Source organism: Rhipicephalus microplus, chromosome X (assembly GCF_043290135.1).
Source record: "Rhipicephalus microplus isolate Deutch F79 chromosome X, USDA_Rmic, whole genome shotgun sequence".
Taxonomy (NCBI): Eukaryota; Metazoa; Arthropoda; class Arachnida; order Ixodida; family Ixodidae; genus Rhipicephalus; species Rhipicephalus microplus.
Genome location: NC_134710.1, coordinates 27,978,709 through 28,001,059, shown reverse-complemented (window position 1 = coordinate 28,001,059; position 22,351 = coordinate 27,978,709). Strand labels below are relative to the sequence as shown.

The 22,351-nt window shown below is 44.0% G+C and overlaps 1 pseudogene; it reads right to left on the bottom strand.

The window, feature by feature from the left end:
- LOC142775020 (cell adhesion molecule Dscam1-like) overlaps positions 1-22,351 on the bottom strand; it is a 429,006-nt pseudogene that overhangs the window by 148,793 nt on the left and 257,862 nt on the right.

The following is a 22,351-nucleotide window of genomic DNA, read 5'->3' as shown; positions in this document are numbered from 1 at the left end:
GCTTTCCTCGTTGCGTAGGATTCTCGAGAGATATTACAAAAATATTGTTAAGGTGTCTTATTTTATTGCGTTTCTGCTGGTAGCGCTAGCTGTTCTCAGCGCTGTTGGTCTTTTTTACTGTGCTGCTGCTTGCCAGGCTACTGACGTATGCTATATTGAAGAGGCTATAGGAAAACTGAGGATATAAGAAAAGTAAGCATCCACACAACGAGATATTGACATGAGTGCTTGTTTTCTTTTGATTACGACCACCTGTCACATCTTTTGGATACATTGAAGCCCACAACTAGCTTTGTTAGGTGATGCGTATATTTTGTGTTCTCCGAGTTCAGCTAGTGTCTCGAGTGTTTGACATCACCTAGTAAGCTGTTTCTGCCGAAGAGTTTACGAATACTACGTCACTAAAAAAGCTACTACTAGATTCTCGGTTGCATATTAACTTCGTTAGAGCAACCATCACAGCAGACTGTCCCTGAAGTGTACTACACGTCACTAGGCAGAAATCATTATGCACACTCACAGCCATTGCCATGAAAGACTCCCACGTTTAAAGGGGCTCTGAAACACATCGCAAAACGTTTAAGATTTCGCACAGTACAAGCGGAGTTACAAAAATTTGTCGCACGCTGCAAAAGCATTCTCTCATCTTTAATCATGACGAAAGCGCTGGAAACTAATCAGGGAGCGATGGCAGGGGCAAAGAAAATACGTCACGCGCACCTCTTGCCCTTGAGCACTTTTCTTTTTTTATTTGAATACGTGGCTCTTTCAGCATCATCGCGCGCATACGCGTGGATAAGTCGCGGCCTCTCGCGGCGATCCCTGTAATGACTGAGCGCGCCATCTTCAAATCAGTCAATGGCTGATAGTTGGCATTGTACGAGTGACTTTTGAGCATCTTCCGTCTTTTGTCAAGAGAAAAGACAGTAATTTTTAGCTGACTTCGATAATTTATTGTGAATCCCAGGATGCGTGCTGTGCTATAATATTTGGCTCGCGTGTTCTTGGGAGCTTCCACTACCAATCAGCAGAGTTTTCAACCATGCTCAAGAAGGGTTGCAGGGCTTATTTTAGTGATGTGAACGTCCGTAAATGTCCATGCAAAAAGAACAGACAACGGGTTACACCCCATGAAGATGCTATATGGTGAAACTCACGAGGACGCACAGGTTGTGAGAATCGTTCCCCCAAATTGTTTTTTTAACTAACAATTCTGTTCCAAACTGCAGATACGGTCCTTTCTTTGGCGTAATTACATGCTGCTTTAATATGTCTTCTCTGTATACGTGAGTGAGTTTGTGCCCATCTTATGACATGAATCTTTCACTGAGTACCCTAAGAAGAAATATTCTAAGTTTCTAAGAAATGGAAAAAAATTCTAGTAGTGTACTTTAAGTAGTTCCTGTAATGTACATTAAAGGCCCATAAAATTTAGGCTATCTGACGAGTGGCCCCCTTCTTGCACGACATCGCTTAGTGTACTGCTGTTTCATCTCAACTGCAGCGCTACACACTAAAACCAATGGTCGGTTGCCTACAGAGTAGCTGCCCTTGTTCACAGTGTGTTACAAGTGGATACCTTCGATGAGCAGCAGGGCGTGCCCCTGCGCCGAGTCGGCGTCGTTGGCGACGAAGCATTGGTACATGCCAGCGTCGGCGCGCCGGAATCCGCTGACGTGCAGGACGAGCCGGCCCAGCAGGCGCACGCGGTGGTCGGTGAGCAAGGGCCGCTGGTCCTTGAGCCAGTGGACCGAGTGCACGGGTCCACCGGCGTACGTGCAGTTCACCGTCACGTCATCGCCGCTGCGCACCGTCAGCCGCTTGGGCATGATCTCGGCACGCAGGGGCGCTGCGCCAAAAAAAAAAAAAAGAAACGAAGGCGGAAATATTGTTACGAGGACAATATTGCGTACAATATTGAACGCAGATTGGCCCAGTTTATAGACCCTTGCATGGCACGTTGATTTCTTTGATATTGACTTAAACCCATGAGAGCAATTAGCCACGATAAAGGAAGCAAAAAAAGAATGAACAGGTGTAAACACAAAGATGTTAGCAAGTTCTTAGACCTGTTGGCCAGCCTGTGCCGAAAAAGTAAGAAATGAAAGAGAATAGAAAAGATTCGCTACAAAAAGAGTGGAAAAACTATAGGCAAACTTGTAAGAGAAAAAAATACAGTAGAGATTACTGCACTTTGTAAAGTCTGTGTAAAATGGCAAATGAATACAGTCATTATAAGCGGTCATATGAAACAATAAAAACTAAAAATTATTTGGTGAGAAACTTAATAGAAATGAAGAAAACAAAAGTCACAGCTTTGCCTCAGAGGCGAAACATAGAACGCAATAGCAAGAAATTGGAAAGTCACGTGCAGCACGTACGAGAGAAACGCAGTGCACGTTTCAATCTGCTTGCCAAATGACGCACAAAACGTACTCACAGGTACAGATGAACGCGGAATAAGCGTCTCAGTTGTTATTTCGCTGTGTCGCAAAAGCGCGCCCTTATCGCAAACGGAGATTGGGCAACAATTGCAGTGACCTTTGTGCGCCCGGTAACAACAACAGAATCACCCAAGGGCAGCCAAGACATAAGATCTCCCCCCCTCCCCACCCACACCGCGAGATAAGAGCACGCGAGTGAGCATCGGCCTTTCCTCTCCGCGGCGCAAAGTACGCGTGGTAGATGACAGCGCGCGCCGCCGCGTCGTGACGATGTTGCGACGTGCACTCGCACGCTCATTGCCCCATCTTGCTGGTAATTCTCAAAACACGGTAGTTCCCCCCGAGATTCCCGTTAGCAGCGATAAGTAGTAGATATAAATAGCTTGCTGTTTGAACGTTGAAGGAGGTACTCGTCAGTGGCTCAATGGTTAATGCTTCGCACTCACGACTCTCAGGTCCCATGTTTGATTGTTTGATTGCGCATGGCGGAGTCTTTTTCTGGACTATTTTTCATTTTTGCGTTTACATATATAAAGATACGTATACATATATGTTGAGCGGCGCCAACGCCGGCGGCAAAATCTAGCCGAGGGTGTCCATATATTTGCTATCACAATAAAAATGAAGAAAAAAACTTGCACAGACTGTCTCCTTGTGAACTGTTCAGGATATATGATACAACGTCGTAAGGTGACAGAAAGATCTTGAAAGTACAACTGAAGTGACGAGTGCCCATATAGAAACACAAGAAACACGCAGAGAAAACGAAAATGAAAATGATAGATCAAGCGTTCGTACGAAAAATGCATGAAGACACGCAGAGGGCTCAAGCTTCGACGTCAGGAACCCAATGGAAGCGCCTCACTCCAGTGTAAGAAGTGGGGGTAAAACTTGTAGATGTCTTTTATTATATAGCAAGTAAAACAAGAACAAATGCAAACTAACGATCTAGGGGTGCTATGCGGAATCGACCGATATTTGCCCAAGTTTCGCAAAACTCGGGATCTTTCCGAGCTCGGGCGACACCCCCTTTTGAATACCCCTCAGTGCGCTGCGTTTCATTGATTACATGGAACCAGTCATTGCGTTAAGAACGGTCGACTAAGTTGGGCCGTGTTTTCAAACTAGATGCATCTTCTTCTTTTGTTTGTCGTTCTAGTAAGTGCAGAAGTGCACCCATGCAATAAAGGGTCAGAAACTTTTTGTTACGATATTTTTTAGAGGCACGGGATGTTTAAATTTATTTTGAGGCTTTTAATGCCTGCAGTAAGTCTGTTTTAAAACAATCAGCACTGTGGCTTTAGAGATTAGTACAGGCCGAGCGTCTCACATCATCGCGACTGTAGCTAAACCACAGACCACGTGCTGATCCTCATGACCAGCCTGTAGCACGCGGCTAGGCTGGTGCGCGTTTTTATTGTCATCTTCCGTTAGCACCTGAGCTCGTGCAGCCGGCTATTAGCTGTTTGGCTGGACGGCATATACTTGGCAGGTTAGGACAGGGCATGCTATGATTAAGCTAATTACGGCAAGTCATGATAAGGCCGAGGCAAGGGCGTAACCAGGGAATTGCGTACCGAGCCGGTGCCTCCCCCCCCCTACCATAATTTTTTCGCTATGGCATAGAAAGCAAAGAATGACCATTTCAAGCGGGTGCCCCTGTTGAAATCAAAGAGGTCCCCCCCCCCTCCCCGAAAAAAATTTCTGGCTACGCGCCTGGGTCGAGGTAATCCCGCCACATCTTAAGACCATGCTAATGAAGCCATGTAAAGCTAGGACCAGGCTAACTAAGGCATGTGCCCCACCGCGGTGGTCTACTGGCTAAGGTACTCGGCTCTGAAAGAGGACAAGCTCCCACGAACACGCTTGTGGGAGGTGCGTGTTGAGAGTAAATCACGCTGACGTTGCTGCATTGCTGAAATACTGACTGAGTGGCGGTGCTGACGTGTACGCAAGTGGTGTTTCTTTGATAACCGCCGCAAATGTGCCACATGCGTTTACAACGCCACGTGGATTGATGTAGTCATTTTTTTTAAATGCCGCTATTGTGCTCCGCACTGTCTTCATGCCATGGATGGAGCAAACTTTTTGGAGAAAACTCGTCTGTCTGGGAAGCTCGGGCCATTCTGCATAGCACCCTTCATGCGAGGCCACACAGGCTTATTCGCTCCCAATGTTTCCTTCTTCCAACTCATCAAACTTTCTTTCTCCAATTTGTCTACGAAGTGGGCAATTTGTTTTTAGTGTGCAAAATGTACCTCACGGAAATCCTATATTACCCGATATTCTCGCAATGCACGTGATATTCGATTGATGTTCTATAAGACCACTTTATTGCACTTGTAGCTTACGTTAACTTTCCGACTTTTTTGGGAAGGATGTTTTTATACAGATGAAGAACGATTTCGCTTGCTTTAAGTTCACAATGACTAAGTATCACCCTTTAACAAGTCACCTTCCGCCTGTAACCGATTTCTGAGTAATTACAATTTCATTCTAGCCTAAAGTGGCTTGAATAGTACAATGTCTATCGTTTATTGAAATGACTGTTGGTGAAGCAGTGAAAAAAAAAAGGCCTGAAATTATAAGAGAGGCTGAAGTTTTCGCTATCATGAAAGCTTAAGAAACAAGTCAGCTGGTTGATCTTTTGGGCTCAACGTGGCCTTCTTGGCTATGCTATTGGCATAGACAAATAAAGTCGAACCACAGCCTCCCACAGACCTTGCAAGAGTGTCGAACCCTAGCGCGAGAACTAACGTGCAAAGCTGGCTGCGGCGACTCCGGTGGAAACACGGGCCTTTCGTCACGCGTACTAGGCTCGCACGGCGGACAGATTCGGTGCGGCCGCTGCGCGGAATGCCTCCGTCGGTGGGTTTAGCTGATAAGCATCTGCGTGGATGGTTTAGCGATGCGTGATGAGCAACGGCGCCGAGGGTTTCTTGCGGCCACGAGACGTTTTACCTCGAACATTTAGAGCTTCGCTCTTAATTTGATATTGCGTCTCCTTTGATTGATTGATATGTGGGGTTTAACGTCCCAAAACCATCATATGATTATAAGAGACGCCGTAGTGGAGGGCTGCAGAAATTTCAACCACCTGCATAGGGGTTCTTTAACGTGCACTCAAATCTGAGTACACGGGCCTACAACATTTCCGCCTCCAACGAAAATGCAGTCGCCGCAGCTAGGATTCAATCCAGTGACCTGTGTTTCCTTTCAATATATAGTGTTTTAATTACTGCTTCCCCGCACTTAGGAGGTGGTGTGCAGTGGCTGGAAAGCCGAGTAGACAGTAACCTGGCTCGCTGGCATGACGCATATTCTTGGCCAACATGACACGACCGATCCGTGCCAATGTGACAGTGGCAAAGGTAGATTATAGAATGTTTTATACCACGATCATAACAACGATGGGGTAGAAAAAATAATGAGAAATAGTAGGAAATGATAGAAAAGGAGAAGGCAGTGACTGCAGAAGAGGCTGGCTTTTGATCGCAACGTGCGCTTTCTCTTAATCTTTTTTTTATTTGGTCCGCAGTGACAAAGAAAAGGGTACAGAAATCTTAAATGCTATTAACACCTGCTGTCGGTCTTTCCGCATGCACCACAATTCACGTTATACCCTTTCATGCGCCGATCGCAGACAGCTAAGGTCTAAAGGCGACGAGATTGTGGATGCTGTACCCGCCGCTGCTGCTGCTATCTTTGTTTGTTCGTTTGTTTATTACTGTCAACCCCAAGCTGGGGTCTTTACAGGAGTGGAAAACGCATACAATGAATAGCTGGAAACAGACAAGAAGTTCAGGTAATTTTAGATTCAACACCGTTTTGACCTGTTTCTTTTTTGTGTCCAATCGGCATTCTCAACCGGAAGGTAAACAGCTGATTTTCCTGGACTTCCGTACATAATCTACTTCTCCGAATGGTAAGTTTACATATGCCTATAGATGTTCATGCGAAAAGCAATTATTTTTTGGTCTTCCTTTTCGTTTCCGTCCCTCCAAAATCAGGTTGGATATCCTTTGTTTCATGAGCCAGCTTGTGTTCTATCCCCTTACAATGCCACTCATGTTTACTCTACTCAGCAAATAATAGACTCGAGAGATCAACTCAGTCGTGACTTCTTGCTGAAAGCAGCTTGAGGGGCAGCACTAATTTTGCAAAGTCTGCTCTCTAGTACTGAAAACTCGAGTAACAGTCGAATCGCATGCAGTAGCTTGTAAAAACAAACTCACGTTTCTCTCGCACCGCGTGCAGCTTTCAGACCTTGGCCAATTATTTGCTGGTGCAGCAAGTATTAACTATAAACGGCAAACCAGTTAAGCATGTCATTGATGTTCAGCATTTCTTCGTGTTATTTTTTCTTGTTATAGGCAGCAATATTCACTCGCAGTACACTCGTAGAGTTTTGAACTTGTTTCTTTTCGCCATGTAAAAGAGCTTAACTTCTTGCTATACCAAAAAATTCCTAACTTCTGGAAGTTTTTTCTCACTCTAGGAAAGAAATACTGAATTATACAATGGAAGGGGAAAACTGGTCGATTTTTATTTACTCACATGTTTGTGATTCGGTGCGTTCTCGAATACATTTGCGACGACTGCGAAGATTTACATTTCGCACTTTCATGCTGTTTTCGCGCAAGAAAAAAAAAACTGCAGTCGTGGTCGTTGTTCCGCTATTCACTGCGTTTTCAAACACAATTTCTTTCCCCACGAATAGACGTGCCAATGAGACTGGGCGGCTACTGCTTCTTTTTGGGTGAAGTGAATCAGACACACGAGAAAAATGCTCGCTTTTTTTTTGTTCGAGCAGCGAAGTTAGCGAACACGTCCACCGAGCCATCCTCCCGAGTTCGCGCAGATCTGTTGGGAAAAGAGAAAGTTTATATGGATGCCACTCGCTGATCGAGTTACGCTCACTGCTCCGACGCTGTGGAATAAAATATGAAGACTGCTGCTGCTGCAGGACAAAGGATTGATAGTCGGTCGCGGCGGTAATCTCATGTCCATTGCGTTACATCTGAAGCAGCTCGGACGGGCCGTGATGCGAGGCAATATATCAGTAGACGCTTTGTCTTCAAGACGTTCGGGGTCTACAAGTACTAATATACAGACGAGCCGTGCGACCACAATCGAGGCAACGACAATCGTCGAACAATAAGACCGAAATGCCCGATTTTTTTTAAAACGGTATATTGACTTCGTCTACGGCGTTCGTCTATTTATTTGGTCGGAATGAACAATATTGTCGCAGTTATGTTGTTCATCGCGCAAAAAGTTAATGCACTCTTTTTGTATACGAGTGATGGAATGCATAAAAGCTTTAAGACATTCTTTTACTCATAGATCCGTGGATTCTGGAAACAACGCTGTTTAGCAGGGAAGTAACCTCCAAACAAACATAATAATAATAATAATAATAATAATAATAATAATAATAATAATAATAATAATAATAATAATAATAATAATAATAATAATAATAATAATAATAATAATAATAATAATAATAATAATAATAATAATACCATTCTCCAGAGCATACCCTTGTGATTCATTACAGTGTCTACATCATTATGTTTACAAAAGAGTAAGGTACTTCAGCCAGTTGTGTGCAAGCTGATGTGCCCATTCGTAAGGCTACTGCATTTATGTTGCTTACATCGGTCAGCTTCTTCCTGGAGAGCCTTGGCATTCCGTGAGAAGGAACGCATGAAGAACTGACGCCCTCATTACACCGAGCCCCTTACCGACCTGCTTCTGGGAAACAGTCGGGCTCTGACACGTTTTCTGCTGGGCCTCACCGGCGCCCAGAGTTGCCAGTTCCGACACACGCGCTGTGTCGTGTACGTTCATGCATTTGGTGTCCGTTTTGCACTGACCGTGATGAGTACGTTCGGGCTAGCCCAATTTACAACATTACGAATGGAGAATACCCTGTAGACAAGGCTAAGTAAACATCTTCTTTTCCTCATAGTTAGTTGCACATGTTTTTTCCTGTACAAAATAATTAGGGTGATTTCTCAATTTCTTTTTCTATTTGTGCAACATATTTTATTATAGTTAAAATAGTTTCAATAATGCCATAAAAATAAATTTTGGCTTCTTCTGGACTTCTTTTGGGGTGATGATTTGCTTGTTAGCTAAGTACAATCTGGCAACTCTGCCCGCACCCCTGTTAGTGCACCTCTAACGGGTGCGCCCTTTCATCCTGGCCTCATTCGCGCCTCTAAAGAACTACTCCGATACGATCTCCTTTTCAACAAAGCTTCACTGCCGCGCCTCTCGACAAGACCCTGTCTTCCCTTCTCTGCCAGACCCCTTTGGGCACAACGAAGCTTTTCCCTCTTCCCAGAGAGTGTTACTGTTGCCACACCACAACACCACGTTACCAGCGTTAGGCTGGCGCCAGCAAACAGCTTTGCTGCTAAAATAAGTAGAAAATAAGTAAAACAACACCACTTTGTCAGAAGGTAGCACAAAGTGGCATTACTGCACCACTTGGTGTTTCCTCTGTAGCAGGTGCTGTATCGATCTGAACAGACATTCCTGCAAGCTCGGCTGGAAGAAAAGGAATAATTCTTTGTTAATTAAAATTGAATCACCGGATTCTTCAAGCATGCATGGCATATAGGTGGTGAATGACAACGTTCAAAATACGCTATCAGGGCTTTGTGCTTACGGAGATTCGCCACATAATTATGTAAATTTTGCGTGTTATCTCCTAACACTTCGAACATGTTTCAAAACTCCCCAAGCGTAAATAATTGAACTCCCGTGGTAGCGCTGTCGTTTTATTAGAGTACAGCGGTAATAAGTAACCTCTCGGTATTTTTCCGTCACACAAGACTGCAGACGTTTCCCCCATGGTAGTTTAGCCATACAAGTTAAACCTCTTGCTAAGCTTGTTATGTCGGTGAAAATGCTCTTTTTTTGCAATAACTGTTCTTTATATCGCTTATGTTGTTTTCATTTTACAGTAATTTTCAAGACAATTTCTTTTCTATCGCAAGCAACCAGCTCTCTTTCTTCTGTAGCTTATGCAAGGCTATTGTTTTATTTATTTTTTTGCAAAGATCGAGAAAGCCTTCGTAAAACCCGACGTTTCGACGTTTACATTCATTCGTAATTGAAACAATTCTGAATTGAGCAAGAACAACAAAATAATTTGGATTGCTCGTTGTGACCAATCAATTCTTAGTTGGTATTTCTCACTGCTAAACTCCTATTCAGTTGCAGAGCCATGTTCACCTGAGAAAAAGCGTCCTGCCAGCGACAAAGGTGCTCATTACACGAGATCAAAGAAGAGTTGAATCTTCGTTTAGCCGGAGAACACAACGTCTCAACAACAGCCTGTCGTAGTTTTTGTTGCCTACCCAGTGAGTCATTAAATTGGAGGGATCGTGCACTGCGAAGCGGAAAATTGCAACTTGTCGTGTAGCCCGCATCCTTGGGACTTTTGTTACTGGCAGTGCTAACCCGCATCGTGGGCTGCCTCTTCTGTTTTGTGATTAAAATGTACACCCACAGAATACTTACTGTGGGCTATGGATATAATATCATGCAACTAAAATTCCTCTTTACGGGCTTTCTAGGCATCCGATGTTACTGTGATGTTAAGAAAAGGGCGGCTATGCAGCAATTTTTTGAAAATATCGCCTCGAGTGAAAGAAACTACGCACTTTTTTTTCTTTTACTCTAAAAAGCCGCGTTAAGAGGAACTGTGGGGTCGTCCGTCTTCTCTCAACAAGCACTGCGTCTTTCTTGAGAGCGGGATTCGTCCTATAGTCGGTGCGTTAGCTCGCGAAAGAATACAGACAATTACATTTTTCAAAGGTACGGCTTGGCTATGACCGTGGTATGTTTACATGTGCGGGATAACAAAAGCGCGCGTATTTTTTTTCGGACAGAGGCGTTTGCGACGACGACTGTCTCGTTGTGCAATGTGCGTTCAGTGCGAATCTCACGCCACTCTTCCATCTTTCTAGGAGGGACACGGAAAAGAAATCCTCGTCGCTTTTACGCGAACAATGCCCGAAGCAACTTGCAAGCTCCGTGATCATACTTTATTCCTTACCAAGCAAAATTAAATAAACCAAATTACGATCTCCGCAGAAATGTGCCGCTTATATACGCGGCACGCGCCTCTGCTAACTTTTGTGCTGTGCCCTTCGAGTGGCCGCGGGAGGTTGTTTCGGCTTCGGTGCGTGAGGTTTCCTTATCTATCCAGTAAAGCGACACGAAAGTGCTTCGTGTAAGAATACATCAGTCTGCTTCACCAAACCTTCTAGTTTTCGTTGTAGCTGTTCAACTGTCGACTGTATTTATAAATGCAGTTTTGTGAGACTAATATATCCATCACAGCGTCTACGCAACATGTTCTAGCAAGCTTATATAAAGCGTTCACACAATGAGCTCAGTAAAAGCACGCATCTGAAGCCCGAGCTTTTTTCAATTGTACTAGGTCTTTGTAAGTTCAATAACAATGTTTGTCATTAGATTTGTTAGCAGACAAAGTTTGACATCTTTAGGTACAAGAGAACGACAGGACCATCTTTCATCAGTTACCTCTCTTAATGCATGTGCACCAGCGCTGTTGAAAACCTCTGATAATTTACATTACGTAAGGGCCTAAGTGATAACTAAGCGGTGGTGTAAAGGCATCGATATGGAGTAGGTATGCACGACGGGAGCATATGTTTATGCGACTCACATTAGCTAAGACCTCTAGGCCGAAATCGCTGAGGCAATGCGGACTGGCTGTGCGACCACTGAATCGTAATTACAACGTGGTCACGCGACATGGGCGGACTATAACACGTAGCGAGTACGGGAAGTTTTGACGACTTGGATAAGCGCTGCCAGAGCTGTATAGGATGGGAACGTTCTCTTCTTTAGAAAGGAAGAGCGGAGCAATGCCGATCTCACCGCGTCAGCGCTTTCTTCATTTTTACCCGCGGGTTCGGAACCCACTGGGTCGGGCGTATACGTAGAGAGAAGCGAGCACCCAGCAATATCGCTTCGCTCGAACTTCCGCGTCTTTTTTTTTTCACGTTAACTAAATTGTACAACATGCTCTTCCTTCTAGCTTCCTTGGTCTGTTTATTTACTCATTCCTCTTTTTTTTATCCTTGCACTTCGATACATTCACTTTCTCGTGCTTTTTCTTTGGACTTGTTTTCTTACAGAAGCGGAAACCAAGTTTCTGGAAAGCGGAACAAAGACAGTCTTGTTTTTCAGGCTTTATCACGCGGCTTTGCGTCAGAAAACCAATAATAAAAGCAAGGAACAACATAAACTAATGCTCCTGTTACTTCGCGACGCAGCGGAGCCAAAGTTCAGTTTTATGGTTGTCGCAGCAAGCTTGCCGCAGTCTTCGCCCTGCCGGGAAGAGCTCCTTGAACAGCACTCTGCCAGGAGCTTCTGACGCCAATCTGTCGACAGGACAAACTTGAGTGTTTACATTGACTCGGTGCCTGCGAGGGGGTCCGTAGTGAGAAGTCACCGAGAAATTCGGAGAAATTCTCTACACTGGCTCTTGTTCTTGTCTCCGGGGTATTAGCTCGCGAGTCGGATTCCGGGCATCGGCGAATTGTAAATATATTTCACATCCTTATTATGGTGGTCAGAACATCTCGTGATTTCTGGCGTTATCTTGCAGACATTTTTTTCAAAATTGTTAGAAGAAACTCCAGGAAGCAACATTTGAACGTATGCGCGTATGAAATATAAGAGCTTTGCAACACTGGCGTCAGCGACGGCGACATTCAGACGAAGGAACAACAACAACAACAACAACAACAACAACAACAACAACAACAACAACAAAGAACTTCACGCTGGTGATAGCGAGAGGCTGTGATCCACCAGTATACGAATATCACTGAGTTATAGCTCACTCAAAGAAGCGGACAGTAGTTAAACAGCAAATATTGGCGAGAACGTTTGGTTCCATAGCTCCTAGAAACTTCGAATGAATTTCGAAACGCGATTAGCAACGGCGGGCTTAGGCAATGCGCCGTTGCCGGACCTGATTGTGGAGGCCACGACCGAGATAGCCTCCGCACCACGGCACGTTGTGGCAGGTGACGCATAGAGAAACATATTTTCATAAAGAGTGGACAATCCCGTAGGGCCCTGCGGCCCAGCTATATTGCGGTGCTTTCAGCGCCTCGAGTGGTTGGTGAGACCCGATAATGTCCTCAGCATAAATAAAAAACAAAACAAATTGTTTTCCTTCAGACGCTGGGATTAAAACCCGTACCCTCATGCTCCGAAAGCGAGTGTCTTTACCACTAGACTACTCATCCATGCTTCCGCGAAGGGAATGCATGTACAGCACATGTAAACCACATGGTGCCTCTTTGGGCAAAACAAATGCAAACAGACAACACTTTCCAGTCATACTGTTTCATGTTGTGATGCATTAAATGTCCTCACCTGGACAAGATGTAGATCGGATATAGAAAATCGCACAAGTTAATAAATTTTTCTTTGCGAAAAATTGATGTCAAAGTTGGGCAATAATTGTACTCCTGAAGAGGCTATTACATGTCTTAAACAGGGAGTAAAAGCGAGGATGGGTACGCAATCTATCGGTTGGTCAGACCCTTTCTCGCTGGGCCGCGAATAGGCTCCAGTGGCTACTCTTACTATAGTGAATTTTTCTATGGGTGACGCGTCAATGCAGTTATCTGGTTGCTCCGCCACGTGCTGCTGATGCCGTGAACTTTTGCGGCCCACGGCTACCAGCTTTGATATAGCCGCGTCTAATTCGCACAATAATGCAGCACCCGCAAATTAGATTCGAAACAAATTACCACCTTAGCACTTGTAGAGAGACAGAGAGCGGGAGATGTGAAAGAATACAAACGTGTAATTGAAGGACTCGGCGTAAAAGATTGCTTTTATCTACTCCCAAGATAGCTGGGTTTCAAAGCTCAGCAGTACAAATTAAGCGTAAGGGGAACGCCGATATATATAGCGTCAAATAATGATTGCTATAGGCTGTAACGTCACAAACCATCACATAATTATGAGAGACGCCAAAATGAATAGCTACAGAAACTTTGACCACATAGGACTCTTTAACGTGAACTTAACGGGCCTCAAGTCTTTTCGCCTCTATCGAAAATGCGGCCGCCGCAGCCAGCATTCAAACCAGTGACCTGCAGGTCAGCAATTGAGCACTGTGACCTCTGGACGACCATTGCTGGTTGTTGCGTCATGAAGTCAAGAAATGCGTTTCTAGGAATTCCTACTAACCTTGGGACTCCCTTTCAGAAACTCGCGAGCTTCAATCCGATAATGGCAATATTTCTTCTAAATATATCGACTGGATCAAGTGAAGTTTGATTTGCGAAATTTTTTTGAATTATCAAATAAATATTTCAATGCCTCGTCAAAGTAATGTCTGCCTCCTAATAACGGTGTTCAGCAGAGCAACAGCAACATAATAAAAATACCTGCTAATTGCTGAAAAAAAACACTGGCATATAACATGGCGTCTCTGATCAAAAGATCGCCCCAAAACTTTTGTGTCGCGAAGCATTGGCTGTGCACTTAAAACATTCTGCGCAGTGGGAAGCCAAATGACCAGGATTCTTTAGAAGCAAAACAGCATAGTTATTCTGTTTTAGTCTATCATTATTGCAACTCCAGGGCTGGACTATATATTCCTATTGTAGGAGAGGGGAATGTCATAAACTACTCCTTCTGAGAATTGGACAAATGTCTTTCTGCGCATAACACTACAGCACATTTCATTCTTTCCGCTTTCACACTTATTGTTTACGTCCGGATATGTTTTCTTTTCGTATTCCGGATATGTTTTCGTTTCGTATCACTAAATAACCCTCCCATATTTTCTTTTTCCTCGTACATAAAGTTTTTCACGATCAAAATAAACTAGCGTATTGATTGATTGATTTGTGGGGTTTAACGTCCCAAAACCACCATATGATTATGAGAGACGCCGTAGTGGAGGGCTCCGGAAATTTCGACCACCTGGGGTTCTTTAACGTGCACCCAAATCTGAGCACACGGGCCTACAACATTTCCGCCTCCATCGAAAATGCAGCCGCCGCAGCCGGGATTTGAACCCGCGACCTGCGGGTCAGTAGCCGAGTACCTTAGCCACTAGACCACTGTGGCGGGGCTAAACTAGCGTATCACTCGGTGTCGTCTTTGTTTGATTTTCCTAACCCTGCAGTGCATCACAAGCATGAAGTGAGTGACTATGAGTGTGAGCATAGTCGTGAGTATGAACATGAGTGAGTGGTCATGAGTGTGAGTGGACGTGAGTGTGAACGTGAGGGAGCACTTATAAGGGTGCGTAGGGCTGAGTATGAACATGAGTGAGTTGGAAGGCTGAAAAACTTGTGTGGAGTGAGTTTGAGTGAGTAGGCCCTTGAGGGGCTGACCTATGATAATTGTTGAAGTATTTTGGTCATATGGCAGGCTGCTGGCACAGTTTGGCGGACGTCTTTATGTCATCACAAGTGCCTGTAAGCGTAAAACTTCGAACGGGCACTCAATAAACTTAGATCTGCGCCATAAATGTCGTATTTCTCCAGTTAAATTCAACACTCTTGGTATGTTAATGAAAACACCAGCCTTTAGTACTATTCTCTTTCAATGTTTTCTTGTCATCTTATCACAATGCTGAGTAGTACAATCTTTGTGGACTCTTTCCACACATCTGCGCAGATCGAATACACTAAATTTGTGTATGTTCAAAGAACATAACAAATATAAACAGTGCACGGTAATAAACCATTTTAACGCACCCCTATTACCTCTCTATATAAATACTGATACAATATTAGAATAGCACTAGCTGCTTCGGAAACTGCATAAAGTGAACATGACGATGCCGTTAAGACATGCAAACTGAGCAATGTTCTAGCAACGCCACAGTATCGGAGTGTCGCTTAGATGATGAAATATTATTTTGAGAGTATAATTTAGAAAAATAAATCGTGCTATGTGTATACTTCTATAGTCGTTCTGTTGCAAAGTCAAACAAATCAGTAAGCTCTTGTAGTATACTATCTTCAAACGCAAGAGACAGGTAGTAACTTCTTGCGCGTTTCCCATACTCCTATCAAGTAAAAGCTACGTGATTTCAGTCGGCAAGCGAAATGAACATGCATCATGGAGTCTTCAAACGTATACTGAGCTCCATAGGGCCAGGGAGTGTCAACATGTTTCGAGTCTACGGTGTCTCGTCGGTTCATCCCGTTCGCGCGAGGTTTACAAAGGGCGCTCTGAGTGGCGATCATGCGAGATGTTTAGGTCACGAGGGTTGGTGACAACATACTCAAGGTGGAAGCTGTTGGACATTACAAACATTTCGTCGAATCAATTAACAGATCAAGCTTGAAAGAAGTCCCCACTATCAGGGTGGTTTGATTTTTCTTCTCCACACCATCATCCTTTCCGTTGGCACGCATTAAGCGCTTCACCTCTGATACGCTTCTCCGAGCTTCGCATCCCATGGTGGCCGATGAAAGGCTACCCGGCACTTGTTCGCAGGGGTACACAATCGCTCGAAGTCAGTTGGCCAAAAACAAGTACGTTTTACCGAGTGCGCTTGTTGATTCGAATCCCAAATCAGTGCTGGTAAAATAAAGTGCCAACCACTGGCACGCGTATGCACGCGCCTACGCGTCAAAAGCGTCTAGTCGCGCCTGTGGAGGAAAAGGGCGCGCAACTGCTGGCACGCGTCGACCGCGTTGACGCCCACACGTCCAAAGCCGATGCACAATGTTGCTTGACCTTTTGGCTCTGAACTGTCCAAGTTCAGCACAGAATGGCACGTTCTTCACTGAAGCGGGTTTGTATGTTTTATAGGATATGAGAAGACGTTAAAATTATAGTGCTTCACCCACCACAGTTTAGACTATTTTAGAAGTAATTAACATTTCAGTGCCCAAAGTAACTACAGCGGTTTGCACCAGAAATCGACATCGGTGCGTGCGCTGCTCCCGCGAATGAACATTCACGTCTAGAATACTGTACGTCTATCACAGACGTGTGAAGGGTTTTCCTTAAGGGGGGGGGGGGGGCAAAAGTTCGTTGCAGTGCCCCCCCTTTCTAATATTTCCATGTAGGGGCTGCCTTAGCGCCCCTCCCTATCATATGGAGTTGACATTAAGCTCCCCCCTCCTCTCTTCGGCGAATGAGGTGGCAGCTGCCCTCCTAATCAGGTTTACAAACCACTGGGTTTCTATACCTGCACTACAAAATTTATTACCAATATCGTTAATATGCTGGTACATTCAGTATATTTACACTTCATATTTTATAGTACTCAACTTATTAATCACGCCTGAAACTTCATGATCTGACAGATTTAAGTCAGTCATAAGACTACAATTGAGGCTAGAGTAGTAGGCTTTCAGCAGATGTGTGTGTGTTCGAAATATCCTCTAATGCAACAAAGCACACCTTGTTCTTATTGATACAACAGATATTGGTCATAAGATAGGAACCAAATACTGCATAGAATGCCTTTGGGCATTTTTCATAGTCGAAATGTGCTTTAATGCAACTAACTGTGCCTGACACTTAGTAATGTGACAGATATCGGTCATAATATTGCAACTGAACCCTGTATGGAAGACTTCTGGACGTTGCCTTTTGTCAAAGTATTCTCTAAAGCGACAAAACACACCCAACTGTTCATGAAGTCACAGATATTGGTCATAATATTGGAACTGAACCTTGTATGGAAGACTTCTGAACGTTGTCTTTAGTCAAAGTATTCTCTGAAATGACAAACGACACCCAACTGTTCATGAAGTCACTGATATCGGTCATATTACTAGAACTGAACCCTGTATAGAACACTTCTGGAAGTTGTCATTAGTCAAACTATTCTCTAAAATGACAAACAACAGCCAACTGCTCATGAAGTCACAGATATCGGTCATAATATTGGAACTGAACCCTGTATGGAAGACTTCTGGACGTTGTCTTTAGTCTAAGTATTTTCTAAAAGGACAAACGACACACAACTGCTCATGATGTAACAGATATCGGTCATAATAATGGAACTGAACCCTGTATGGAAGACTTCTGGACGTTGTCTTTAGTCAAAGTATTCTTTAAAGCGACAAACGACACCCAGCTGTTCATGAAGTCACTGATATTGGTCTTATTATTGGAACTGAATCCTGTATAGAAGACTTCTGAACGTTGTCGTTAGTCAAAGTATTCTCTAAATCGACAAACGACACCCAACTGCTCATGAAGTCACAGATATCGGTCATAATATTGAAACTGAACCCTGTATGAAATATATCTGGACATTGTCTTTAGTCAAAGTATTCTCTAAAACGACAAACGACACCCAACTGCTTATGAAGTCGCAAATATCGGTCGTAATATTAGAACTGAACCCTGTATGAAAGATTTCTGGACGTTGTCTTCAGTCAAAGTATTCTCTAAAGCGACAAGCCACACCCAACTGTTCATGAAGTCACAGATATCGGTCATAATATTGGAACTGAACCCTGTGTGAAAAGCTTCTAGACGTTGTCTTTAGTCAAAGTATTCTATAAAATGACAAACGACACCCAACTGTTCATGAAGTCACTAATATCGGTCATATTATTGGAACTGAACCCTGTATAGAAGACTCTAAAACGACAAACGACACCCAACAGCTCATGATGTAACAGATATCGGTCATAATATTGAAACTGAACCCTGTATAGAAGACTTCTGGACGTTGTCTTTAGTCAAAGTATTCTCTAAATTGACAAACGACACCAAACTGCTCATGAAGTCACAGATATCGGTCATAATATTGAAACTGAACCCTGTATGGAATACATCTGGACATTGTCTTTAGTCAAAGTGTTCTCTAAAATGACAAACGACACCCAACAGCTTATGAAGTCGCAAATATCGGTCGTAATATTGGAACTGAACCCTGTATGAAAGATTTCTGGACGTTGTCTTTAGTCAAAGTATTCTCTAAAGCGACAAGCCGCACCCAACTGTTCATGAAGTCACAGATATCGGTCATAATATTGGAACTGAACCCTGTATAGAAGGTTTTCGAACGTTGTCTACAGCCAAAATGTTCTCCAATGCAACAACCCACACCCTACTCTTCATGATGTGACGAATTTAGGTCATGAGGCTGTAATTGTACATTGTGCGGAGGGCTTTCGAATGATAAGCGTATAAGAAATATCCTCGAATGCAATAAACTGCACCTGGCTCTTAATGATACAACAGATACTGGTCATAGGAATGGAACCAAGCATTACATAGAATGCTTTTGGGCATTTTTGTGGTAAAAAGTATGCTCTAACGCAACTAACTGTACCTGAAACCTCATGATAAGACAGATATTGGTCATAGGACTGCACCTGAACCCTGTATGGATTACTTCTGGACGTTGTCTGTAGTTAAAGTATTCTCTAAAACGACAAACTGCGCCCAACTCTTCATGAAGTCACAGATATCGGTCATAATACTGGAACTGATCCCTGTATGGAAGGCAGTCAAGATGTTCTCCAATGCAATAAAACACAACCGACACTTCATGATGCAACAGATATTAGTGATCAGATTAGAACCAAGCACAGTGTGGAACACTTTCGGATGGTATATTTATTTATTTTCAAATACGGCACCCCAGTGTGAGGCTACTGCAGGAATGGTGTACGTATATACAAAATGAAAGCATTTGAACAGTAATATCACAGCGTGGCAACGTAAACAAATATAACTATCCCCTGATTTGATTGATTTGTGGGGTTTAACGTCACAAAACCACTATATTGATTATGAGAGACGCCGTAGTGGAGGGCTCCGGAAATTTTGACCACCTGGGCTTCTTTAAAGTGCACCCAAACCTGAGTACACGGGCCTACAACATTTCCGCCTCCATCGGAAATGCAGCCGTCACAGCCGGGATTTGATCCCGCGACCTGCGGGTCAGCAGCCGAGTACCTTAGCCACTAGACCACCGTGGCGGGGCTAACTATCCCCTGAGTGCACCCCAATAAGAACTAAGAGAAACAGAACATTATTATGATACAGGTGCTCCCAAAAAGTCAGACACACTGGTATCACGAACCAAGCCAAGTAGATCATTCCAGTGTTCGATAACTTTATTTGAACGGGTTGGAGAGTACTACAAATGACTTATAAGCTGGATTGTCATTGCAGATCAGTGCTGTGTTGTAGGTTTCTGCACTTTGCTGCTAGTTTAAATATCTTTTAACATCTACAAAGTGCATTTGACACTTCTTGATGAGACAGACATTGGCTTTGAGACTGCAGCCAAGCACTGTGTAGAAGGCTATCACATGTCATCAATAGTCAAAATACCCTATAATGCAATAAATCATGCCCAAAATTTTTGATCGGACAGATACTGGTCATAGGATTGCACTAGGCCACTGTACAGAAGTTTTGGCAGGTTTCCTAACATAGCTAAACTGAATATGCTTAAGTGCACGCATATATAGTCCAAGTTAATGTGTATACTAAAAAAACTGAACAGAAATGAAGCAGTCCTTGGAAACACATACAAAGATTCAATGTTCAAAATCATCTAATAATATCTTCAGTATAGAGGAACAGCTAAATACATGCACAGTTCTGAAAGATCTCATAAGTCACATGAGATACTTTTCTGAGTTCTTCTATACAAAGTGCAGTACCGTACTAGTGCACCTTCATTCAGTCTGTGGATACATGTGGTGAACTTCTCTTCCTACTATCGTGTCATCGTGCAGCTGATTTCAAACCAGGTGCTTCTCACAAGGTTTTCAGTCATCTGTCCAGCTGTAAACAAAACGCGTGTTATATTATAGTCAACTGTAAAACGACGGAGAAGCACCATTGTATGCGTACAGCTATGCGTATCAGAATAAACTATAAATTAAGAATGTGTGTGTTAGAATGCCTGCAAACAACGTATGTGCAACTGAGCGTGGCCGAGAAGCAGAACAAGCGAGAAGTGAAATAGCAGGCAATACCAGCAGCACTTAATCATGCAATCATGCAACTTTCTTTTTCGATCCCCCCAGCAACGCACACTCGAGTTTCTATCTTGGACATGAATGGACATGAGACCGCTGACAGCTGAATATGTCAGCGTCGCTGGTACCCACCACGATATCACATCACACTGATACCAACCAGAGCACGCTTGTTAATAGCTTGGCAACACATGAAAACGATTTGCACCGAAGCCAACAAATGTTTCAGCGTCATACAATTCACGAATACACTTATATAAGCACGTACAATTTCACATCACCGAAATGTGCTGGCTAGTGCGAGGTTCACTTTCAACGAAGATGAATACCAATGTTGAAAACAAACACAGTGCAGATAAAAACTCCTCCGTATGCACTACGCGATGTTTCGGGCGTCGTATAAGGTGTGTATGTTGCGACGGAAACTACCATAGAACTTTTTCAGCCGATGTTCCTCGCATGTGCTGCTTCATACGAACTAGACGGTAGAGGCCTACGCTGGATGCAGATAACACCGCTCTGAATTGCCTCCGTGATAGGCGAGGGCTCACGCTCAAAGCTTCGAACCTCCGAAGTCTGTTTACACTTATTTTAGCACAAAAAGTCACAGATCAAAGCACAAGAACACCGACATGTACCTTTCGCTCGGCCGACGATCGCACACGGGACCGGCGCTAGCATAGCCGGCCGGCATTCGCTGCATTTGTCGGCGTCGCTCGAACTCGGCACGAAACCGCGTCACGCTGGTAGCACTCGCAGTCGCTCGTCATTTCGTTGTCGTTCTAGATTACGAAGCGGTCATTCACGAACGTTTGGAGTAGTTTTCATGCTTGCTTCCAGCACTCAGCCGTGTCTTCGAAGCGGCGGCCATTAGGCACAACATTCGGAGGCATCGCGGCCCCTGGTTGGTTGGCACCGCTGTACGCGTGGTGACTTAGCGTACGCGTGGCAAAAATATCAAGCCCACGTTGACCCCTCGCGCCTCCTCGCGTATGCCCCTCCGAAGCCGACGCCGAGAGGCGCATTTGACGCTTTTGACGCGTAGACGCGAGCATACGCGTGCCAGTGGTTGGCACTTAATACCCAAAGCGGGCGCGCGATTCGGCGCACAACGTTTACTGAAAGCGTAGTTACGTTAGCTCGTGGTGTCACCCGATTAGGAGAGCGCAATGCATGTAAGCTACCTGAATTAACAAACACGGTGGTACAAATTATTAATTTTTAAGCCTGTCTGATGTGTAATGCCGAATAGTTGCGAGGCTCCGTTGCATGTGTTACAGAGTGAGCGAAATTCAAGAGGGGGGTGACATGTTAATGTTAAAAAGTTCCGGCTTGTTGGTTCATTATCCTCGCTAAAAATAGCGTTGGACAAACAGAATCGCCACAACAACGCACAACGACACAAGCCGCTACTTCTGTGTGAGTGAACGATTCATAGTCAATAAATGAATGCCGCACTTGGTCTTTACATTTTGTATGCAGGGGGTTTCCTTTATTTCTTCCTCTCTGTATATGCAATATTTATCACATATTCTGTTTTACATCTCATGCGTCTGTAACGTGCATCATCAGGCTACAACAGGCTTGGTAACACCGCTATACGTTCGTGGCTGTGTATTCGCGGAGAGCGAGCAACGGTAAGAGCCTCTGCGCAATATTTTAATTTGACTTCAGAAACTCCAAAAAGCTGTCAAGAAACTCTGTGAACGACGTAAGCTGAACAATTTCCTGAAGTGGGTGCAATTTTCTTTTGCTCATTGGTGACGTTCGAAAGGTTTGGTAAAAAAAATAAATAGTAAGTGGCTGTACTGTGGGTACACGAGGTCTGTATCGACAGCAGTCTCGTATTTCAGCTTACTACATTTATGTGTGCATGTGTCAAGAACACGCAGTGGTTAT